At 42.9% G+C, this 22,638-nt stretch overlaps 1 protein-coding gene across 6 annotated transcripts in view; it reads left to right on the top strand.

Annotated features, from left to right (window-relative positions):
- Nucleotides 1–4,162: 4,162 nt before the first annotated feature.
- The window catches only part of DYRK1A (dual specificity tyrosine phosphorylation regulated kinase 1A), a 145,200-nt gene continuing 126,724 nt past the window's right edge, over nucleotides 4,163–22,638 (top strand). For 3 of the 6 annotated variants that reach the window (XM_032865332.1, XM_032865331.1, XM_032865329.1), the window contains exon 1: nucleotides 4,300–4,993. The gene's annotated coding sequence lies outside the window, so the exon portion shown is untranslated. The other 3 variants (XM_032865335.1, XM_032865330.1, XM_032865333.1) reach the window with 3 other exon arrangements.

The following is a 22,638-nucleotide window of genomic DNA, read 5'->3' as shown; positions in this document are numbered from 1 at the left end:
AATTTTGGGGGAGTCAAAAGTTATACACGATTTTTGACTACAGTGGGGAAGGGGGTGTCAGCACCCCAACTCTGTGTCGATCAAGGTCAACTGTATTAACTTCCTGGTTCACAACGTACTACCGTTGTCGGTTTAAATAGTGCCCCGTTCTTGTTTTATTTTTTTTAAGATTTTGCTTATTTGAGAGAGAGAGAGAGAGCATGAGGGGGAGAGGGAGAGTGAGAGGAACAAGCAGACTCCCCACTGAGCACAGAGCCCGTTGTGGGCTCCATCCCAGAACCCTGAGATCATGACCTGAGTAGAAACCAGGAGTCCATGCTTAATGGACTGAGCCACCTAGGAACCCTATTTTGCTTGTTTTTAATCTTTGATATACTTGAATTACTATTAATCCAGATCAAACAATAAAACTTGTATAAAGGGATCAATCAAGGACCTTCACTCAGAAGTCTGTAAGAAGAGGAAGGGTGTCAGATTCTAGCTACACCACTGTCCAGGGATGAATTGTCAACTGTTCACCTTCTCAGCTGGTGTGAGGGGCCAGAGATGGGAATAGTTGCTAGTTTGTCTTTGGAAAATTTGGGTTATAATTCCAGCAAGACTCCAACTACTGAACTTTTGGGCTTTGTATAATGCACTGCCAAGACTGGTCATTAACTCATGTGGAATCAAATAAGAAGACCTGGCATCATGGCTTGGATCTGTGTTATTAGTTTTCTAAGGTTGCCAAAATAAAGTACCACACATCAGGGGGCTCCAACAACCGAAATTTACTATCTCACCGTTCTGGAGGCTACAAGTCCAAAATCAAGGTGTTGGAAGTTTGGTTACCTCTGAAGGTTGTGATAACCTGTCCCAAACTTCTCTCCTAGTTTCTGGCAGGTGTTTCTTGGATTGTAGAATGCTCTCTCTCTGTACTTTTCCTTCGTCTTCCCTGTGCGTACTTCTGTCTCTGTCCAAATTTCTCCTTTTGGTAAGAACAGAAGTCATATTTTATTAGGGCTTACTCTAATGACCTCATCTTGATTACCTTTGGTAAGACCCAATCTCCTAACACTTTTTAAAAAAAAATTTACTTTAAAAAATTTATTTATTTATTTATTCGACAGAGAGAGAGAGAGAGATCACAAGCAGGCAGAGAGAGAGGGGGAAGTAGGCTCCCTGCTGAGTAGAGAGCCCGATGCAGGGCTCGATCCCAGGACCCTGAGATCATGACCTGAGCCAAAGGCAGAGGCCTAAACCTCTGAGCCCCCCAGGTGCCCCTCTCTTAACACTCTTGAACTGTGGTGTATGTGCTGTGGTGGAAAGACCATGGGCTTTGCAATTGCACCTAAATTTCAATTTTGATTTTATCACTTACTGGTGGTATGACCTTGGGAAAGTTATTTAATTATTCAGGACTTATTTTCTCATCTGTACCATGGGGATGTAATGTTGCTATGAGATCAGAGATACCTTAGCATTTACTGGGTAAATGGAAGCTGTTTGTGTGAGTTGAGGGAGGGGGTCTTTGCTTTTAGAGGTTCAGTTCTCTGGATAGATACATCTGCCACTGGGTCTGATAGGGAGGGTCTCAGGTGACATTGGTGGACCTGGGCAACATTAAACTGGCTTTTCTACCAGAGTCCTTGCCTACCTGTGTTCATTTGTATGGAGCCAGTACCATTTACAGGTGACTTTTTTTTTTTTTTTAAGATTTTATTTATGTATTTGTCAGAGAGAGAGAGAATGAGAAAGTGAGCACAAGGCAGGCAGAGGGAGAAGCAGGCTCCTTGCTGAGCAAGGAGACTGATGTGGGACTCGATCCCGGGATGCTGGGATCATGACCTGAGCCAAAGGCAGCTGCTTAACCAACTGAGCCACCCAGGCGTCCCTACAGGTGACTTTTAAGGTGAAGCCTCCGTAAAACGAATTTACAGCATTCCAACCTGGACATGAGCATTCACTGATCAATGTTGTATAAAGCTGTCAGGCTGCAGGGGGGGGTGTTGGGGAGGAGTGGTACAGCCCCCTAGAAATATGGAACCAGCAATGCCTTCTATTATGTAGGATTATTAGCTCAAGATTCTGTCTCAACCGGATCTTCCAGATTGATTTGACAGAAGACAAGGGCATGTTTCCAGAGACATTGTCATATTTTTTTTTCCAGGTTACCTAGAAATTTAATTATGCAAGTCTCCTTTATTACCAGTAATAAAAAATTAACTCAAATATAGTGTTACAGGCTGCAAATGCTTGTGTTCTGCTCGATGTGACACTGTGGTGAATGGGCTGGGGTGGGGAGCAGGGACCGAGGAGCCAGTGAGGAAGGACTTGATTGTTTAAGTTGTGGAAGTGGAAGTGTCAGCTTGGGAGGAGTCAAGGTAGGATCTCTTGTCTTAATAGGGCCACCCTTGGTCACTTCTTTCAAAACCAAAGTGGATTTTAATTACACTACCTGGGCATTTTGGGCGGCAGTAATCCAAAAGAACTTTGGGCAACATGGAGAATCCGTCTGAAGTAAGCTATTTGCCTGACTACTTTTTAGCTAATTTATTTTAAGTTTAGTCTGATTTAAGGCCTGTGCTAATTTGAAATGTTGCCTTATATCAATGTTCTAATAACTGTAGGAGGAAAACACTTCTAAATCATTTAAAGCAAGTGTCTTTCCTTGAGTCATATAGGATAGAGACCAGTATTTATTACGGGGGCTTTTCTTCACACCTCTGAGATCCTATCTGTTGCTAATGTATTCCTGGACAGCTTAAGAAAAAGCTGGTAGGAACGCTATTATATGATGGGGAAATAAGCTTAGACATCAGTCAATAGATTAGTGACTTGGTGTAAAATAATATCTACATTATCATTTTCAGCATAACATTTGTTAAATGCCATTTTATCAGCCGTGGTACAGAGCACAATTCTTAGCCAGTGGTTGTCTACTAATTACAAAGTAGCCAGCACAGTATGGCTACTAGCATACCTAGATTTTAACGCCTGGGAAGCACACCTAGCGACATTTAATCAGGCAGGCGAGTAGATAAAATACAAATAAACGAGAGCCAGAATATTGAATGGTGGGCGAATTAAGAATCGGGAAGCTGAGCTGGCGCATCAAAGAGAAAACCAGGGAGTTGGGCAGCAAAGGTACAGTAAGAGCTCAGGAGGATTAATGTGAGGGGCATTCCGATCGGGAAGGAAAGGCTTCGCCGGAGAAGTGGGGAGGGGTTGAAATAGGTGGTAAAGCCTAAGAGAGGGTGCACAGCCTAAAAAAGTTTTTATGATGGTTCCGTGCATAAAATCTCATCGTTGGCATTGGTTGCTGCAAAAATGGAGAGGCAGGATTTAATCAAGGTGTCAGCCGCAGGGGCATCCCGGATTCGGGCTAAGCGTCCGGAATTCCTGAGATGTCTGAAACGCGGAGGCGGCCTCTTCCCCACCCCCGCCGCGGCCTCCGTGGGCATTTTCCGGCGAGGGGGGGCAAGCGAGCCCTTCGAAGAACAGTTGAAACGCGCGGCCCTGCGGTCTCCCTCCCGCGGCCGGCGCGCTCCCCGGAGATGAAGGTGAGAGCACCGGCTGCGGAGCCAGGGGGTGGGCTTCCCGGGTCCCCGCGCGGCCGCAGAGCCCCGTCCCCTCCCCCCCGGCGCGGGCGGGGCTGCGGGCGCACGACGCGGAAGCGCGGGGTTCCGGGGGCGGCGGCGCGCAGGCCGCGCGCGCTTCCCGGGCCGCAGTAGGCGCGGGCGCGGGCGCGGGCGCGGGGCGGGGCGCGGCCGGGAGGCCTGGGAGGCGGCGGGCGCTCGCGCACACGCCGGGCCGCCGCCTCACCCCTCCTTCCCTATCCTTCCCTTTCCTCTCTCGGCCTGGCCGTCCCCCTCCTCTCCCCTCCCCCGAGCGAATCACGCGCCCTCCTCTGACACTCGTAGCGGGCTCGAGCTCCGAATTTATCCTTCACGTGACCTGAGGGGGTTGGGTGGTTGGTTGGGGACGTAGGGGGAGAGGGAAAGGAGGGAACGGAATCTGCCGTTGCCCGAGCAACAGGCCCCGCCCGCCGGCTTGGGGCCGGGGGGCGGGAGGAGGACGTCAGCACGTCAGCCGGGGTTTTGCGTTTTGATTGACAGTTGCTATAGCGACCGGGTCGGTCCGTCGCCATTTTGTTGGTTGGTTTTTTTTTAAACCCTTTCGCTTCCCGCCCGAATAATAATAAAAAGCCCCATTGGAGTGAGGCGGGGGTGGCGGCGGCAAGAGCGGCGGGGGGATCCGGGGAGACTGCTGCCGTCGCTGCTGCTGATCGCGGCCCAGGTCGGGCTCAGGGAGCGGACACCTCGAGCGGGGGGTGCGGGCGCCGCCGCCGCCACCGCCGCCGCTTCTGCTGCTGCTGTTCCTGCTGCTGCTGTTGGTGCCGCTGCCGCCGCCGGCGAGCGGGCGGGACCGGTGTGAGTGTGAGGGTGTGTGTGTGAGTGAGCGTGTGCGAGGGCGAGTGTGCGTGCGTGTGTGTGTGAGTGTGTGTGTGTGTGTGTCTGTCTGTGCGGGGACTCGGGGGCGGGCGGTTCGGGCTCTCCTGGCGGAGAAGCCGCCGCCGCCGCCGCCGCCGCCGCTCGGGCCCCGGCGCTTCTCGCTGCGCAGGTTTGGAGCGCGCGCCATTTTGTGAGATTTACAAAATCCTCCTCGGGAAGAAGCCGCCGGGAGCGGCCGCGACTCGGCGCCCGGCCTCGCCGTCGCCGCCCTCCGCGCCGGGCCGGGCCGCGCGGCCCCGCCGCCGGGAGTCGGGGTCCGGGGACTGCGGTATTTGCCGGGGAGGGGGCTGTCGCCTCCTCGGCCCCGGGCGCCGCTGGAACCGCGGAGCCGGAGAGAGACTGAGAAGGCTGCGGCTCGGCCGCGGAGCCGGGAGCGCCGGGGGCGGAGAGAGGCGGCCGGGGCGGCGCTGGCTGCGGAGGCCGCGGCGGGAGCGCAGCGGCGGGAGCCCGAGGCTGAGACTCACCGGAGGGAGCGGCGCGAGCGCCCCGCCATCGTCCCGGTGAGTGTCCGGCCCGGCCGCGGCCCCGCCCGGCCCGGCGCCCGGCTCCCCCCGCGGCCTGCAGCCGGGCCCGCGCCGAGGCCGGCCGGGCGGAGGGAGGGACCTGCCATTTTAGGAGGAGGCGCCGCGGCCCGGGGCCGGCCGCCGGGGGAGGGAGCCCGACAGGCCCGGTCCCGGAGGAGAGGCGGGTGCGAGCGGAGGGAAAGTTGCGGAGGGTGGGAGCTGGGGCCGCGGCCTCCCGGGAGCCGGGGGCATGGGGGCCGGAGAAAGCGCCAGACCTTCACTGGTCGCCCGAGCGGAGGGGAGGAGGTTGTCTTCCTCCTCCTCCTCCTCCTCTTCCTCCTCATCCTCTTCCCCCAGCTCCTCCCTCGTCCCTCCTCTCGGTCCCCACCAGTGTGGGAACCTTGTTCTCCGCAAGGACAATGCACGGGTTAAGAAAACGGGGCTGGCTGCTGGGCGAGGCGCCGGGGAAGGTCGGGAGCCGGGTCCCTCAGCGGCCCTTTGGGGTGTGTGCTGGAGCGAGGGCACTCGGCGTGCTCCGAAGTTGTGCAGTGAGTGCAAGTGATCCCGGCCAGTGGAGGTGGAGTAATGACCTGTTTAGCAACCGGAGGAGTTGGTGGTTGAGAATGCGTAAATTATAATTGATACCTGGCTATTGCAACAAAACTTCACAAGTCTATTTACAGGCGCAAACCCGCTCTCGCTTAGATCCACCAAAGCTGCTGAATATCTTAGCGCCTAGGGAAAGGCCCCTCCCTAGCCTGAAATAGTTAAAAATGGCAAAATCAGTGAGTGATTCCGACTACTGGTCTGTGCTTTTCGTCCAACCCTAGATTATACGAACCTTGTAATCTAGGTGCAGCCCTTGAATGCCAGCACCGTTTGGTTTTTGAATTCTGCCCAAGTTGTCAGGGTATACCCTCTATAGCATTTTTTCACACGGATTTTTTAAAGATGAGGACAAAGAGTGCCAGGCAATCTTCTCAGGGCTTCACATGTATGAACTCGCATTTCCTACCGGTAGGAACTGTTAACCCATTTCACAGATGAGGAAACTGAGCCGTGACTCATCCAAGGTCATACAGATGGGACTCCAGGAGCCAGAGTCTGTAGCTAGCCTGGGCTCATAATCACTAGGTTATAACTGATTATTATAAACACTGGCAGATTTGGAGCGATCTGTGTGTAATGACTCAGGGTTCTAACCTAGAGATTGTGACCCTGACAGTATTGAGCATGGAATTAACTTTGTCGTTTGTGGAAATGGAAAGATGGAAAAGAGGCCCCTCTTAATGAAACTTGTCATTCCTCCCACCCCCCAAACTATGTGGACAGTTACTGAAGAGAAGGAATTAAAAGATATTTCTTGGTGCGTTTTGTTCTTAACACTTAATTTTAATTGTAGGCACTGCTTAAGTATTGATGAGTCATAGCAAAGTTTTGTGTAAAAGTTATTTTTAGGCATTTAAAAATCTTTGAATACTTAGATTTCCTGTATGACCCCTTGTGCTTTACATATACAAAGAGTTTAAGAATGGATATATTTAATACTTTGATTTTGGGGAGTTTTGTTAAAATTCTTAAATTCTCACATCTTGATTGTTTACCTTGAGCGAGTATTTTCAGATAGACTGTAAATGTGACACTAGAACTGAAATTTCTTGTGCTGAGATTTTAAACTGAAGAAGATAGTTTCAAAGAAACACCAGTTAAGAAAAAGTTTACTTGGTTACAGTTAAAATTTTTAATGTGCACATGACTTATACTTCAAGTACTCCAGTGCTTTTGGAGGATTGGTCTTGAAATAGCCCTGGTGCTTACGCTGGCTGCCCAAATTCATTTAGAGTTCAAACCTTATCAGAAAGTTAAGGACTCCTGTTAACATGTTTACCAAGTTCTATTCTAAAACAGTATAAAAAGTTGATAAGAGGCATAAGCTCAGAAATTAATTATTCTGGGGTCACCCGTGTCTAAGGGGAAGGCACACTTGAAAATTTAAAAATGATTTTGATTCGAAGGAATAGACTTGAATGAATGGATGGTCATTATTGGTAGGGGTGGGAAGTGGATTGAATGAGCTAGTGAGATCTTTGTTATTAGGAGTTTGTAAAATAGGTATAAGACAGCTTCTTAAGCATATTTTAAAAACATTTTGGTGGAACCTGTTAGAAACTTAAGAGCTAGAATTACTGTGTGCTTGAATTAAAAAAGTAATCAGTCCAGTCTTTAGGGGAACTAACATTCAAAATAAATGGAAATATTCCATTTTAATGCAGTGTCTTGTTTGGAAACGTATATAGTGAAGAAAACCCTTGGTTACATACTTTTCCACCTCTAGAATGTTGTTAGATGTTTGTCCTGTTAGTTTTAGTTATGGAGATTTACTGTGTTTATGATTTAAAGATGGGGTGTAGGGAGTGCTAAGTGCAGCAACTGGTAGTTAAAGAATTTGCGTACATAGGTTTTTATAGTACTATGAATATTGCCCTGCAAACGCAAAATTCAGGATGACTTACAACCAAGGTATATACAGTGACCTTTGGTATGCATTTTGTTTTGAAACTAAAAGAAAATGCTAATTTGTATCAAATCTTGGGTATTACTTGAAAACTTGTTTTTTTAAAAAATAAGAATTAGTTTAGCTAGTTAGATTACTCTGGGGTGTTTTCATGTGTGTTTATGGTTGGCAAATACCTAGTTTTGGGAAGAAAATTTGGAAAGAAGTAGCATTATTATGAGTGTGAAGGGAATTGCCTTATATATGAGACTAAGAGTAAGGTGCATAGAAGAGGGGGCTTCATTTGTGACTTTCTTGGCACATGTGATAAAGGTGTCCTTGTTTCTGCTTTAGCGTTAGCTTCTCTTCCTCAAAGAACTTTCACATTTCCTACACCCACACCCCCAGCAATTTCTCTCATTCCTCCAAGAAAGAAATGAACCATCTGAACCCAGCACAACCCGAAAACTTCCAGGAAGAGTCCTTGTAAAGAACTTAGTTCTTCCCTCACAAAATTTTATTACTCTCACCATTTTGTTGTATTCCTTGTAGTAGTTTCAACTGTGAGCCAAGAGCCTCTACTTTCTGTTGAATGTTTTGATAGTTTTACATATTTTCTATATAGAAGTAAAGCTACTACTGAAGTCATCAAACATGGACCCCTGAAACTTGGTATAAACACAGTTTGCCCTGTCAAAGGTATTGTATAACTGACTTAAGAGCACCTTATGTATACATAGTGATTATGTTTTTAAGAAGGCTTCTTACCACATATTATTTTAACCGTTGGACAATGTTTCAATGGCTAGAGAAGTTGTAATTCATAATCTGTGGCTTGCACAATTTTTGATGAAAAATTTAGGGGGATGTTGCAAATTTTTAATTACTTGGAAAACATCAGATTATTTTAAGTTACCTAAAACTTCTCCTCAGTTGGCCCTAAATGAAGAAATCTTTTGAAATCTTGCCTGCAATGTTAAGCTAGAGCCGTAAAGTTTATTGTTGGTTACGTGAAAATGAGATTTTGGGTTCACGGGAAGAAAGTAATTAATCTAAGGTTTATATTAAGTAATTAAAGGCAAGTCTTGTTTCCTCTTAGGGGCTACAGGCAGCTTAGTTTTTTTTTTTTTTTAATTATATGAAAAATGACATGATTTGGAAGTATTGCATTGTGTAGGCCAGCTAAATGTTTTTCAAAAGTTATGCTTTGGCTTTGAAATCCTACTTTCTGAATTGCATAACAAGGTAGAATTTTCTATTGGAGGTGATAACTTACAGTACATTGCATATCTAGAGTGTGATGTGGTTCCTTGTAGACATACTTTTCGCTAATGTGCAACCACTTGGTCTTTTTGACTCTTGATTCTTATACCAGAGCTACATACCCTCTCCTCTAGAAGGGGATTTTTAAAGTTTATGTAATACTATTAAAGTTTTGACAACACATTTATTTTTTGGTTGAGGGACATATGCATGTATCTAACATACATGGTGCATGATAGCTTAAAATAGATTTTTATTCTTGATGAATTGTTGTGAATTTTATGTTCCCATAGTTAAAATGGTTGTATAAATCAGTGTGGGAGGAGCTTAGGAACTGGTTTAACATGGAATGAATCTGGTTTTCAACATCACCTCTATTTTACACAACATCCCTGTTCATTAAACAACCCTGTAATTTTTCTAAGTATATCAGATTTCCAATGACAAGAATTTAATCTTTTTTTTTTTTAAGTTTTATGGATATTTGTGGCTAGAGTTGGCATCCTCTATGTGTTTTGTAATATGTAATATTTGTAATATGTATATTTGTAATATTTGTAATATGTAATATGTGTTTTGGTAAGAAGATGCTGTGATACCCATCCAAAATCTGCATAATATCTAGTTGTAGATGGCAGTTAAGGCAGCGTGATGCTGTAGAGAGAGTACAGGCCTGTGAGATGATGCTGGGCAGAGGCTCCAGGGTCAGGCAGATCTGGAGTCTCAACAGGGCCTGACACTCGCTGGCAGTGTGATTTTGCCAAGCATTGCTTGCTTTATCTGTAACATGGGGTTGGTGGTGCTTACCGTAGGGCTCTTGTGAGGATTGAGGTAACATATACATTTCTTATAGCCTCCTCCTCTCTGTTCTCCCTTTTTCTTCCTCTCTATTCATACTCATCCTTGTGGTCCCAGGATAAATGCTGCTTCTTGAGAGAGGCTTTCCCCAAAACCTCAGTCTAGGTAAGGGTTCCTTAGCTATGGATTCTTATAGGACTCTGCTTTTCTTTTTTTTTAAATAGCTGTGTAGTTAGTCATACATATTAACAGATAGACTTAATGTCTGTGTCTGTGAAGTCCATCTAGACAGGAATAATTCTTTTTTTGATCATGCTTCAGGACAGCAGGGGTAGATAAGTGTGTATGTCCACAGAGGATGGAATGAAGAACCTCTACGCCGACTCCTGTCCTAGTACCACTCCATAATTGTGCAGTGTTGGGTAAAGTCGCTTCTCTGGGCTTCAGTGTGTTATGTGCCAAATGTGCATAGCACTAGCTGCCCTGCCCATGATTTTGAGAATGTGGAGTGAGAAACTAGAATGAGATGCTTTGCAGAGGTGTAAAATGCTATATAAACCTAAGTTGGTACATTAGCAATAATTTTAGTAGTGGGGTTACCCAAGAATTTATAGAGTTTCAACTTTACTGAATTAGTAAGTAGCTATTACTTAATATTTGTTATAAATTTAGACTTTCTTTATGCATTGATTAGAACACAAGATTGGGTCTTTGTTCTGATTAAATACAGTAGGTTAAACAAGTTTATTTTTCTCTCATGTAAGTAATTTTAAAGCTGATGTAGTGGCTCTGTGCTGGAAGGGACCTTGGTTCCTTCTGTCTTGTTGCTTTCCTTTACTTAGGAAACACCATTTTCTGTGTGATACAAGACTGTTTCCCACCATATCCACCATCTGGAAACAGTTGTAGGGAAAGCACATCCCCTCTTTTAAAAGACAAACCTGGAAGTTGCATACCTGACTTTGTTCACATGTGTTGGTCAAAACTTGGTCAGGTGACCACATATAGCTGCAAAGGAGGCTGGGATATGTGGTCTCCGGTAGGTTGGCTATTTGGTTGAAAATCTGTTTCTACGAAAGAAGAGGAGAATGGGGAATTATGAAACGTTTCCTGTCTCACTTTGAAATGTTTTGGAAGAAACATACAGAAGTAAATCTTGGAAAGGCAGTTTACTGTGCTTATTAATAAGATTTATTTTCCATATTTGGTCATTAGTCTTCTGAACTGTGGTGTGCAAATTTAAATAGATCACCATTCAGTATCTGTAATATATAGTCTGATTAGAAAAAATGTAGCTAAACTTTTAGTAGTGAATGAATTTTGGCTCCAATAGCACATTATTTTACTGACACTTTCTGATAGGTACATGGTTCTTGATTGCTATGACAATACTGTATATAAACAGCATTTGGAGTCCAAGCATTTGGATCTTGTTTTAATAGTTTCCTAGAATGTATTCGTAGTGTATGTATTCATACTCATATCCCAGCAAACTATTGGAATAACACTTTCATCTTGTCAGGTTTTCAGTACATGTTTTGAGTCACTGGCGTTGCAAGGAGGATGATAGCTGTGATGTTTAGAAATACATTTACTATCCAAGTATGTCCCTCTTGAGTTTTGTGGGTTTGAACAAAGAGGAAGATCTAGGATTCTTTTGAACTAGAGTGTTATTAGATCTAGTGGAGACCTGAGAAACTAATGGTTCTCGAATAGGGTTCAGAGTTGTGGGACTCCCAAACTCACATACTTCTCTGTAGGATTGGGGTGATGCTCTGGAATCTACTTTCTTGATTTGGACTCCAGGTAGTCCTGGTACTGAAGAAGGACTTTGAAAAACATTGATGTAGTTTATCTCCATGCAGAGAAACTAAAGGACTAGTCATACTCCAGAGTGAGCGGCTGTAAGTAAGTAAGGAGTAAGTAAGTAGTGTATGTTTTTCTGACTCATAGTTCTTCGTTCTTTATATGAACGCAAAAGAGGACCAAGTCCCAACTGTGTTGGGATTTTATAGGGATATTACTCATTCTCAAATAGCTGTTTTTTATGTGTGAATTCATTGGTAGTGAATAGTTGGGTCACTTAATTGTCCTTTTAGCAAATAGTCAAATGAACATTTAAGGATGGGAAGTTGAGGTTTTAAAGGTATCGTTAGTGTCAGCGCTGTGGTAGATAGGGTAGTGTATCTATAGCGTGATGGTAGATGATAAGGTAGGTGCTAGCCTGGCATGATTAGAAGGAACCAAGGTAGGTTTTGTCCCCAAATTACTACTTTGTTTTTCATCTGCAGTTCTCACTGTTGAGTCATTCCTTTAGATGAAGCTAAGAGTTGGATTCCCTGATTTAAAATGGAAATATTCCCAGAGGAATGTACTTTATCTGTATATCAGGTTAACACTCTATTTTTATGAATTAGCTGGCTGTCATTTTAAGAATTGGAGATAGCACCTGCACTAATAAGAGAACTTTGTGGGGGGGCACCTGGGTGGCTCCGTCGTTAAGCGTCTGTCTTCGGCTCGGGTCATGATTCCAGGGTCCTGGGATCGAGCCCCGCATCAGGCTCCCTGCTTTGCAGGAAGCCTGCTTCTCCCTCTCCCACTTCCCCTGCTTGTGTTCCCTCTCTCACTGTGTCTCTCTCTGTCAAATGAATAAATAAAATCTTTAAAAAAAAAAAAAAAAGAGAGAGAACTTTGTGGGAAGTGGAGGGAAGAGTCGCACATGAGCCCTTGCCCAAAGGAAGATGAAGGGCATGTTTGAGAAATGTCAGCTTGTAGTATAGTCCTGGAAAGTTCACGGGGGGCTTCTTTTGTGGCCAGAGGGTGGTAGTATTAGACTGGACTTCTGGCCTCCTGTCACTGAAAGAGTTGGTAATGGGACTGTGGATCATTTAGCTGAAGACCCACTTGATTGAGTGAGTATTGGGAGTAGAAGGCTTTTTTTCTTAGTGGTTCTCATTCCTGTTTGAGCAGTCTGACACCATATCAAACATAATAAGGAATTTTCTGGTCGAGAATTTTAGTTTTGAAAAGATCATCAAGTAATATGGGCTCATGGTTTAAAAAAAAAAGCTCAGGCCCTATAGAATGCAGTCGTATCAACCCCCCTGCCTCATGCTCCAAAGCTGATAGTTGTTCTTCCTACCAGAAATGTCCTGTGCATATATGTGCAGGTTATCTATTTTAAACGTTTATCATGTGTATGTTAAGCAATATTGTTCAGTATGAACTTATTTTTAAAAATTAATTACTCTTTCTTTCTTTCTTTCTTTCTTTCATTCATTCAAGTAAACTCTCCCCAGTGTGGCCCTGGAACTCATGACTTCCAAGATCAAGAGTCATATGCTCTACTGACTGAGTCAGCCACCCCTGGTCCTAGACATTGTGATGGGTGTGTGTACAGTGTCTGTGCACTTAGAAGCAGACTGAATCTTGCTAAGCACACAGATTTGTATCTTAAGCATCTTGATCTATTTTTAGAAATAGTCCCACATCAGCTCATAGTTTTCCCTGTTATTTTTAATGGCTAGGAAGTATTCCATGTTATGGATGTACCACAATTCAATCAGTCTCCATTAAGGAACATTTAAATGGTTCTCGTATTTCTGTTTTAAACAATGCTGCAGTGTGCATCATTGTACATATAACCGTGTTCTGTGAGCCGTAGCCACATGATATGTTTCTAAGGGAAACTGCTGGTTCGCCAAGTATATGCATATTTGAATATGTTCAAAAGGAGAACCAGTTTATACTTCCTCAGCAGTGTCTGAGAGTTCGTAGTTTCCCAGATCTCACCAACATTGGTCTTATCAGACTTCTAAATCTCTGTCAGTTTAGTAGGTGAAAATGATGTCTAGTTGTCTGGATTTGCATTTCTTTAATTAAGAGTGAGTTTGAACATCTTAAGTTGTACTCTAAGTCTTACACTTTATTGAGGAAATATTCATTCTCTGTCAGATATATAATTAAAAATACTTTCTGATTTTCCTGTATTTCTTTGTTCTGTTGAATGAAAAACTGATGTTTTGATAACTTGTAGATGCTTGGAATTGCAGATGCTTTGATAAATAGTAAAAGGGAATTCTTAACTCCTCTTCATTTGAGTAAACATTTTCCCTTTACATGAGGTATGTGCCCTTGTGGTGGTAGAAGCTTTGACTCCAGAGAAAGATTTGGTTACCGGTGCTGTTAGTGTTGAGATAGTTGTGTGTATATAGGCGCCATTAATATGGGTTAGATCCTGACTGCTAACAGTGAGAGGTATTGATTTATGAAGAACCAGAAGAAAGCAGGGAAGTAAGAATTCTGGGGATTTGAGTGTGCCTTGAGGAGGAGGGACTGAGTCTTGGTAGAAGCTGGGGATTTGATAGTCAGCTGTGGTGGAGGGGTGTCCTGTGGTGGGAGGCGACGTGAGGGGTGCCTTAGGAGAATGATAGATAGATTCATGTATGTGGGGTTTCAGAGAGTGAGTGTGTGTGAGATGCTGGAGGAGGAATAGGGACAGTTACATTGAGAAATGAGAATGATGGGTCTTAAATATTATGAAGCATTTGATTGGGGCAATTGACGGTGTTTCCGCAGGACTGTGATGACAAGTCTGGTTAGGGAGAGGAGACAGTAAGAAGGAGGGCCTAGAAGGCAGGCTCATTCTAGGTGTAGAGGCGTGAAAGAGTAAGAGATTAAAAAGTAGGAAGTCAAATGGGAGAGGCAAGTTTGGAGCACCTTAAAAAATTCTCAGTGATTTAATTTTCGACAGAACAAATGAATATTTCTGGGTTCAAACAGCAATGTGGCCAAATTTTTGGATATAGGAAGGAGAGAATTGAACACTGGTAGCAGTATAGTATGGGAATGATATGTTTAATGGGACAGTTGACAGTTTTTCCTCCTGAGGGCCTGAAGGAACTGTTAAAGAACAGAAGATAGAATTATTGTAGTTCAGACTTCCATTAGGGATAGGTGGATGTCATTTGTAGCACCATTAAAGATGAGCTTAAAAATGGGGCGGTGGGAGACGGCAATGCTAGAAGGTGTGAATCTGGGAAAAAAAGGATGTATTATGATACATGGTTTGAAAAAGAGTGACTGAGCATGGGAGAGAGTTTATTCCGAGTCTCTCTGTATTTGTCCTAAAAAATACCATATTCTCTTTATTTTCATGTTTCCTTATTGTAGGACCAGTAATCTGAAAAACATTTATTTCATGAGGTGTTTAGAATTATTTATTGAGTACTTAACAGTGCCAAACATGGAGCTAGGGCCTGGGATTCGTGCTCCAGCAAAGTCTGCACGGTCTGTGCCATCATGGAAGTTAGGATCTGGTGGGGGAGTCTTCAGTAATCCCCAGAGTAGGTTTACGGACTTCTTCTAGAGTGGACATACATTTTTACTGAAGGAAACTCAGAGCCCATGAATTGAGTAAATTTTGATGTTGCTTTTTGAAGGTCAAATTTTTGTCTCAGAGTCCTTATGACAGTTAATTTTGAGTTAACATTTATTTGGGTATAAATAGGACTCCAGTCTTTAAGACAAATACTGTGTGCTGAAAAATGGGTTCTGATTTGATCATTTCCCCTTGAAAAGAACAACTGTCATCTCTGTCATCTCAGTAGTGGTTTTTTTTTTTTTTTTAACTTCATCTTTATATCAAACATGTTCGTTACAGAATGACATTACTTCCGTGGTACAAAAGAGTTTGTAGGAGTTTTTTCAAAATAGCAATGGTAGGGAAATTATTAAGGCCTCATTTGGGTATATTATAATTTAATTTTACTTTTGAATTTCCCTGTAATCGTCCTGTGGTGCAGTTCAAAACATCAGTGAAGCTAGGTGAGTTTACCTAAGAATTGGCTTGAAGGCTCACAGTTACTCAGCAGTATTAGACTCAGCTATGCAGAGGGAAGAAATTGAAGACAGGAATCGTAGGATTCATGAGAGATGGCTTGGAGGAAGGCTTCTTGCTGAGTAAGACAAAGATCCAGACATTGAAAATAAAGGATGTGGGCATGTAAGGAAAGTCAAGGAATAAGGAAAGTTCAGTGGAATGGACAGGAATGGAAGAGTGATGTGAGCAAATGATGAATGAGAATTCTTTGTCCTAAACAAAAAAAACAAACAAACAAAAAAAACAAACCAAAAAAAACCCCCTCTTTAATGATACATTGTGACTTCTAGGGTAAAGACCAAACTGGTTACAGGACCCTCTGCCTGAATGATGTGGCCCCAGCTCACTTACACAGTCTTACTTTACCTGTTTTCGCATGTGCTGCCTCTTCAGCCGGAGTCATCCGCTTTCTTGCAGCGAACTTCTTTCCTCTTGCACTTTCAGCCCCGATGGCAGCTTATCAGGGAAAGTACCCTTCGCCCTGTCACCTCTTCTTTTTTAGTATCTAGTGTCTGGTTGCACTTTTCCTCCATAGTGCTTATTACAGTTGATAATTTAAAAAAAAAATTATTTATTTATTTTTAAAGATTTTATTTATTTATTTGACAGAGAGAGATCACAAATAGGCAGAGAGAGAGGGGGAAGCAGACTCCCTGCTGAACAGAGAGCCCAACTCAGGACTCGATCCCAGGACCCTGAGACCATGACCAGAGCTGAAGGCAGAGGCTTTAACCCACTGCACCCCCAAAATTTATTTATTGAGAGGAAGAGAGAGCATGTGTGAGGAGAGGAGTGGCAGAGGGAGAGGGAGTCTCCAGCAGACTCCATGCTTAACACAGAGCCCAGTGTGGGGCTCCATTTCACAACCCTGAGATGACCACCTGAGTCGAAATCAAGAGTCTAACTCTTTTTTTTTTTTAGTAATTAAAAAAAAAAATTTATTAACATATAATGTATTATTAGCTCCAGGGGTACAGGTCTGTGAATCGCCAGGTTTACACACTTCACAGCAAGAGTCTAACTCTTAACCGACTGAGCCACCCATGCCCCTTGCAGTTGATAATTTTTTTAATGCTTATTTGATTAATGCTTTTCAGAGAGTAGGGGTAGTGGTTTGCTCCCCCAGTCACAGGGTTCAGCAGAGTCTTGGCACATAATAAGCACTAAGTAAACATTTATTGAATGAATTAATGAACTACATGTTTTGATCTTGACTAGTTGGTCTCAAGGACCAAAGGACTATCTTTTAAAATTTTATTTATTTAAAAAGATTTTATTTATTAGACAGATCACAAGTAGGCAGAGAGAGAGAGGAGTTGGCAGGCTCCCTCCTGAGCAGAGAGCCGGATGCAGGGCTCCATCCTAGGACCCTGGGATCATGGCCTGAGTGAGAGGCAGAGGCTTTAACCCACTGAGCCACCCAGGCGCCCAGTTTATTTATTATTTGAGAGAGAGAAAGAATATCCCAAGAAGGCTCCATGCTAAGTGTGGAGTCTGATGTGGGGCTCCATCCCTGAGATCATGACTTGAGCCAAAATCAAGAGTCAGATCAGTTGAACCACCCAGGCGCCCCATAGGACTTTCTTTTTAAAGATAGGACTGGAAAACTGTATAACCAGAAAAAAATTATTTACTCTTGGATTAGTTTCACAAATGCATGTGAAATACCTACTGTGTGGGAGAAGCCAGGTGTTAGGAATATGGAGTAGAAACAGTGTGCCTTTTTAAACTTTATTTTTTTATGAAAGTATAATTGACAGTGTTGTGTTAGATTGTGCCTTCTTTATTAAAAGAACACATCGTTTTAGTAGTTTGTGGAAATAGACACATTCCTTAGTGTTCATTTGGAGAGGCTTTAAATTGTGGAGGGAATTAGACTGGATATTCTTCATGATTCTTAGCCAGTAAAATGAGGTGCATTCCCCAGTGACCTCTGGAATGTCAGTCTAGCATTTTGCAGTGGCTGTCAGGTTCACATTTAAAATAAGCTCTAGCTTTGACTTCATCTAAAAAGTGACAGAAAAGGGGAGAAGGTGGTTTGTTTTTATGTGTTTTGCTTTAACTATTTTTTTTCAATAATTTCTTAAAATATTTATTTATTTGAGAGAGAGAGGGAGAGAGAGAGAAAGCACAAGCAGGGGGAGCAGCAGGCAGAGGGAGAAGCAAGCTCCCTTCTGAGCAGAGAGCCCAATTTGGGGCTCCATCGCAGGACCCTGGGATCATGAACTGAGCCAAAGCTTAACGGGCTGAGCCACCCAGGTGCCACTGGGTTTAACTTTTCCAGGTTTGGACAACAGAATGAGAACGATTGAGGATGGATTTTTCAAAAGAATGAGTCTTGTAGTTAGAAAATTATTGAAGCTGTTGATGTTGTCAGGTGAATGAGCTTTTAAAAGCTTATAAGGGATTTGTTTAAAACAGTTCTGAAACTTTCTCAGTGACTAATTTCTACAGTAAATCTTTAGAAAAGCAAATATTCAGTAGGTATTGAAGCTCTTCTCTCTGCCTGGCCCCATGCTAGGCCCTTGGGACATAGTTGTGAGTCACCTGGGCATGCATGGTCCTTGCCATAATGAACCTTTTCAGTATAGTCAGGAGCTTGCTTGGGAGAAACTTAAAGGAAACAGGCTTGTGTTCAAGGTGAGCAGTTCTTGGTTCCTTCCATTTATTTGCTTGTTTATGTTTTGACCTTAGTTTGGTGGCAACATGTTAGACTACTTTAAGCTACTTGTTGCTTTATTTTTGGTAACACAGGAGTTAAAGGGGAGAATATAATACCATGTAAAATGGAAACTTTGGATCTTCAACTTGTTGGCAAATTTTAAAAAAAGTTTATGTAGATCAGTGAGTTTATCCTCTTAAAAAATAAGCTTGCATTTAATAATAATAGTAACAATAGCTATTATTAATTGCTTGCCTGCTATGAACCAGACACTATGCATATTCATTATTATTTTAATATTCCCAGCAACTCTGTTAGGTGGTTGGTGGTATTTCTCTTTTATCAGCTAAAAAGCTGAGATGCAGGGAAGTAAATTTGCTTAAGGATAATCATAGCAGATTGCATGTGCTGTCTCCAGATAATAAAAAAAAAAAACCAAAAACAAAAAAACAGTGAAGAGTTAAGTGCCCTAAAGTTAAACATTGAGAGAGAAAAGAAAGAGAAAACTAGAGCTTCTATAATCCATTAATTGAAGAAACAGAGAAGAGTTCTGGTATACTGGGACTAATACCTTGTGCTGCTGGTTCATTAATTTTTCAGATAATAAACAAAAATGTCCAAAAGCTGTCTGTGTTTGGGGAATTCTTTACCTGAAGGATCTTGATGGGAAGTAGAAATCTTCAGTTTTGCGAGTCAGTTGTTCTGCATCTTTTGGAATTGGAATGCAATTATGTGACCTGGAGCCTCTACTCCACTGCTTCAGAAGCTAGTAATTTGCAGAAGTAGGCACTTTGTAGAATGTGTGTTCTGCAGTGCAGGGGGATGGCAGCTACTTCTGTTTTCCAGAGGTGGGCAGTGACAAAGATTCAGCTGTGGCATTTAGTTCCTGGTGTCACTGGTGTCTGTCCAGGCTGCAGTGACTGAATCCTATGCTGTCTCCACCAGACCAGATCGGTGGTTTGAATTTTGGGTGTTCTTGATTCCGTAGCCTTCAGCTTGCCCCACCTGGGGTTTTCTGTGAGTTGCCTAATACGCTTTAATAACTTCCTTTTCAGTTTCAACAAAGCCAGAGTTAGTTTTTTGTTCATAACTAAGAACCTTTACTTAGATGATGCTAATTAAGATAATTGACAATTCTCAGGAACTCTGCAGGGTCAAGGTTACCTGCATCTAGATTAAAATTTATTAATAGGAAGAGTTTACAGTATATATATTAAGTAAAATAGTTATATGCAGTTTGCTTATTGATACAATGAATTTGCTGATCTGAGTGCCTGTTCTGGGTATGTTCTAGTGTTGCGGATATAGGAGTGCCAAGATAGACAGGATCCCCGCACTCACAGAGCTTATATTCTGTTTTAAATGTGGAATAAGCAAGAAGGCAACTAGCAATGACAAAGAGTGATAAATGCCATGATAAAAATAAAGATGGGATAATGTAATAGATAATGATATATTTGTGTGTGTGTGTCTGTCTGTCTGCATGTTTAGGAGTTGTAGCTTATAAAACATTTACTTTAATTATGAGGAATCATGACGTGGGTTTTTGACTATAAGGCAGTAACATTCTCAATTTACCCACCAACCATAAACAGCTAGGAGACTGGACAAAAATACATGACACAAGTATTTTCAGCTTTTGAACAACAGGCAGTGCAGAACTGTGATCCCTGATGGGGGAGCAAATGAGGTGAGCTCTGTGATGGCCCAGCTTTCTTCCTGGAGGCGGTTTTCAGATCTCAGTGCAGGGAGCGGGATCCCAAATACAGCTATTTGGCCTCACTGAGTTGAGGAAGCAAAGATTGGATTTGGGGGAGTCCAAGATGGTTCTGTATTGAGGAGCAGCCTTCTGGAGAGAAGGGAGCTATGCAGAGAAAGAGTTCCATGAGTTTTCTTAGTGGTCCTCTTAAATGTTTGAGTGAATATTAATCTGCTGTGCATACGTAGGATATAGTTTCATAAAGGAGCAGTTCTTGAAGGAATCCAGTGGGAAACTGTAAGCAGAACAATTCTCAGAGCTCACATAAGGCTGGGAAATATTTGAGTACGTTATAGCCAAAGTAGAACTCATTAAATGCTGTGTTCATTGAGACTCCAGAAGGATCATGTCTTGTAGTGGGGCTAAGTTCTAAAACAAAAGCTTCTCTAGATACAGCTGGAAAATGCTTGAAAACAAGCCTTGAAAGGAGCAAACTAATTGGTAAGTAATGTAATTACCTGCAAAGTCCAACACTCTTTAAAGAAATACAACAAAACCCAACACTTAACAGTTTAAAATGTCTGGCATCCCATCAAAAATTACTAAATATGTGTAAAAGCAGGTTCACATAATTTATAATTTGGATGTCAGTTGAAACCAACCCAGAACTGACAGGTGTTAGAATGGACAGGCAAAGACATTAAAGCAGTTATTTAACCGTATTTAGTATGTTCAAAAACGTAGAGACAGGGAAGGTTAAAAAGAGACCCAAATAAAACTTCTAGAGATGAAAACTAATACGTGAGATGAAAAATACACTGGATGGATTAATGGCAGATTGGATATTACAGAAGAAAAGATCAGTGAATTTGAAGACACAGAAGAGAAAACAAACAGGCAGAATTGACAGAGATAATGGAATTAACGGACAGGTTGTTCAAGTGGCTGCTGTAAAACGTGGGATCAGATTGTGGTTAATGTTGACATCTTTGTACAAAATGTGACTGCTACCTGAATTTGTCTTGATGTGTAGTTAAGAATAGTTGAAAATCAGTATTTCAGTAAAGCGCTGGGATATGATGGAAGAAGTTCATTATGCAACAATGTGTTATTTTTGATATGTAATAAAAAATAAAGACACTTAAAACATACATTTATGATCTCACAGTTTTTGGGGTCAGATGCCTGGGTACAACTTAGCTGGGTTCTCTGTTTTAGGGTCTCAGGGCTATTGTTAAGATGTTGGCTGTGGCTGTGGTGTCATGTGAGGTATGACTGGGGAAAGATCTCTTCATAGCTCTTCATAGCTCGTAGAATTTGGTTTCTTGTGCACGGTTGGACTGAGGACCTCAGTTTGTTACTGCCTGTTAGCCCTTAGTTCCTTGCTGTGTGGTCCTTTCTAATGCCACTTATCAGAGACTGTGAAGTGTCTTCTCACAGGACAGATGGAGCTACCTGCAGAAGTGACATCCTGTCTCCTTTGCTATATACTCTCCTTGGTCAAGAGGAAGGGTCTACACAGGGGCACAAACAGCAGGAGTCTGTGTCCTAGGACCCATCTTAGAATTTGTCCGTAGTATGTAGCTGTGCATAGTGAGTTTGGTGGAGCCTGATACAGATACCAGGCTTTGAATTTAGCCCTTTTCCCAGCTCAGTAAACTTCTGAGTCTCAGTTTTCCCATTTATGTAATAAGGTACCTACTATTTATAGTATTGTGAAGAGGAATTGAATGCATATAACATGATTAAGACTTTGTCCTACTAACTCCTCATTTTTTCAGTCTCAGTTAAGATGTCCTATCTATATCTAGGGAGGCCTTCCCTGCTTTCTTTGACTCCTCCTTCCATCCTGTCTAGGTTAGGTTTAAAACACCCTGAACTTTCCCTTCTCATCACTTCACACATGTCCCACCTGAATTTTATAGCTGTGGGGTTATTTATTTATTTGGTATCTGCCTCCTTGAGACTAAGCTGCTTGAGAGCAAGGGTTGTATCTGTTTTGTTCACGGCTGTGTCTTCAGGGCTTGGCACAAAGAATACTCTGTAAGTGTTTGCTGAGTGACAAAGAACGTGGTTGAGATGTATGTGTTGTTTCTTTCAGGGGGCATTTTCAGTGTCACCGAACCATCTGTGTTCTCCCAGGTTCTGGAGCAGTCAGTCCAAAAACTGTTCCCTCTTTTTTCTTAGACTGTCAGGGTCTAGCAGGGGAGGCTGAGGCATAATAGTCTTTAAACTGATTGTAAGGGTTTGCAGAATGGACACTAAATAGTAGTTAAAAGACACACCCAAACTTAGAGGCTGGAGGGATGAAGCCATTAATAAAAATGAGTCCTAGTGGGTCAGAAGCAGAAAACATGGTAGGGAGCACCTCTTCTCTGTAAATGTGCTCTGCTGGCCGCTGCTTGAGATGATGTGGCGTGCAGGAAGTAGATTTGGAGAAACTACCTTCTGAAGCTTCACCGTGCACATTAGCATGTCATAGCGAACCCCCTTCTCCCCTGTTACCTTAGGAAGGACAGTCTTTATTAAGCTTACTACTCTGTACACTGTAAATGTACACATACCACGACCTAGTAAGGTGCTGGGATGGAGGACGGATAATGGATGATAACATTTAGGGTTAGAGATGAAGTGATTTCTCCTAGTGGTTGGTGAGGTAGGATCCAGACCAGGCTCAGCCCTCACTCTTAACTATTACTCTGTATTGCTTCTGTGGCTATGTTTTAGCATTTACTAGATGCGTTTCATGAGAGCAGGAACCGTGTAACTTTTGTGCATTTTGTGACTACCACTAGAATCTTGCATAGCCCTCGATACATGGCTGACTGTTGGGTTTCTGGTATGA

Source organism: Lontra canadensis, unplaced genomic scaffold, assembly GCF_010015895.1.
Source record: "Lontra canadensis isolate GAN:19392208 unplaced genomic scaffold, GSC_riverotter_1.0 scaffold29, whole genome shotgun sequence".
NCBI classification, from domain to species: Eukaryota; Metazoa; Chordata; class Mammalia; order Carnivora; family Mustelidae; genus Lontra; species Lontra canadensis.
The sequence above is the reverse complement of the archived record's forward strand: the minus strand, read 5'-3'. Positions and strand labels throughout refer to the sequence as shown.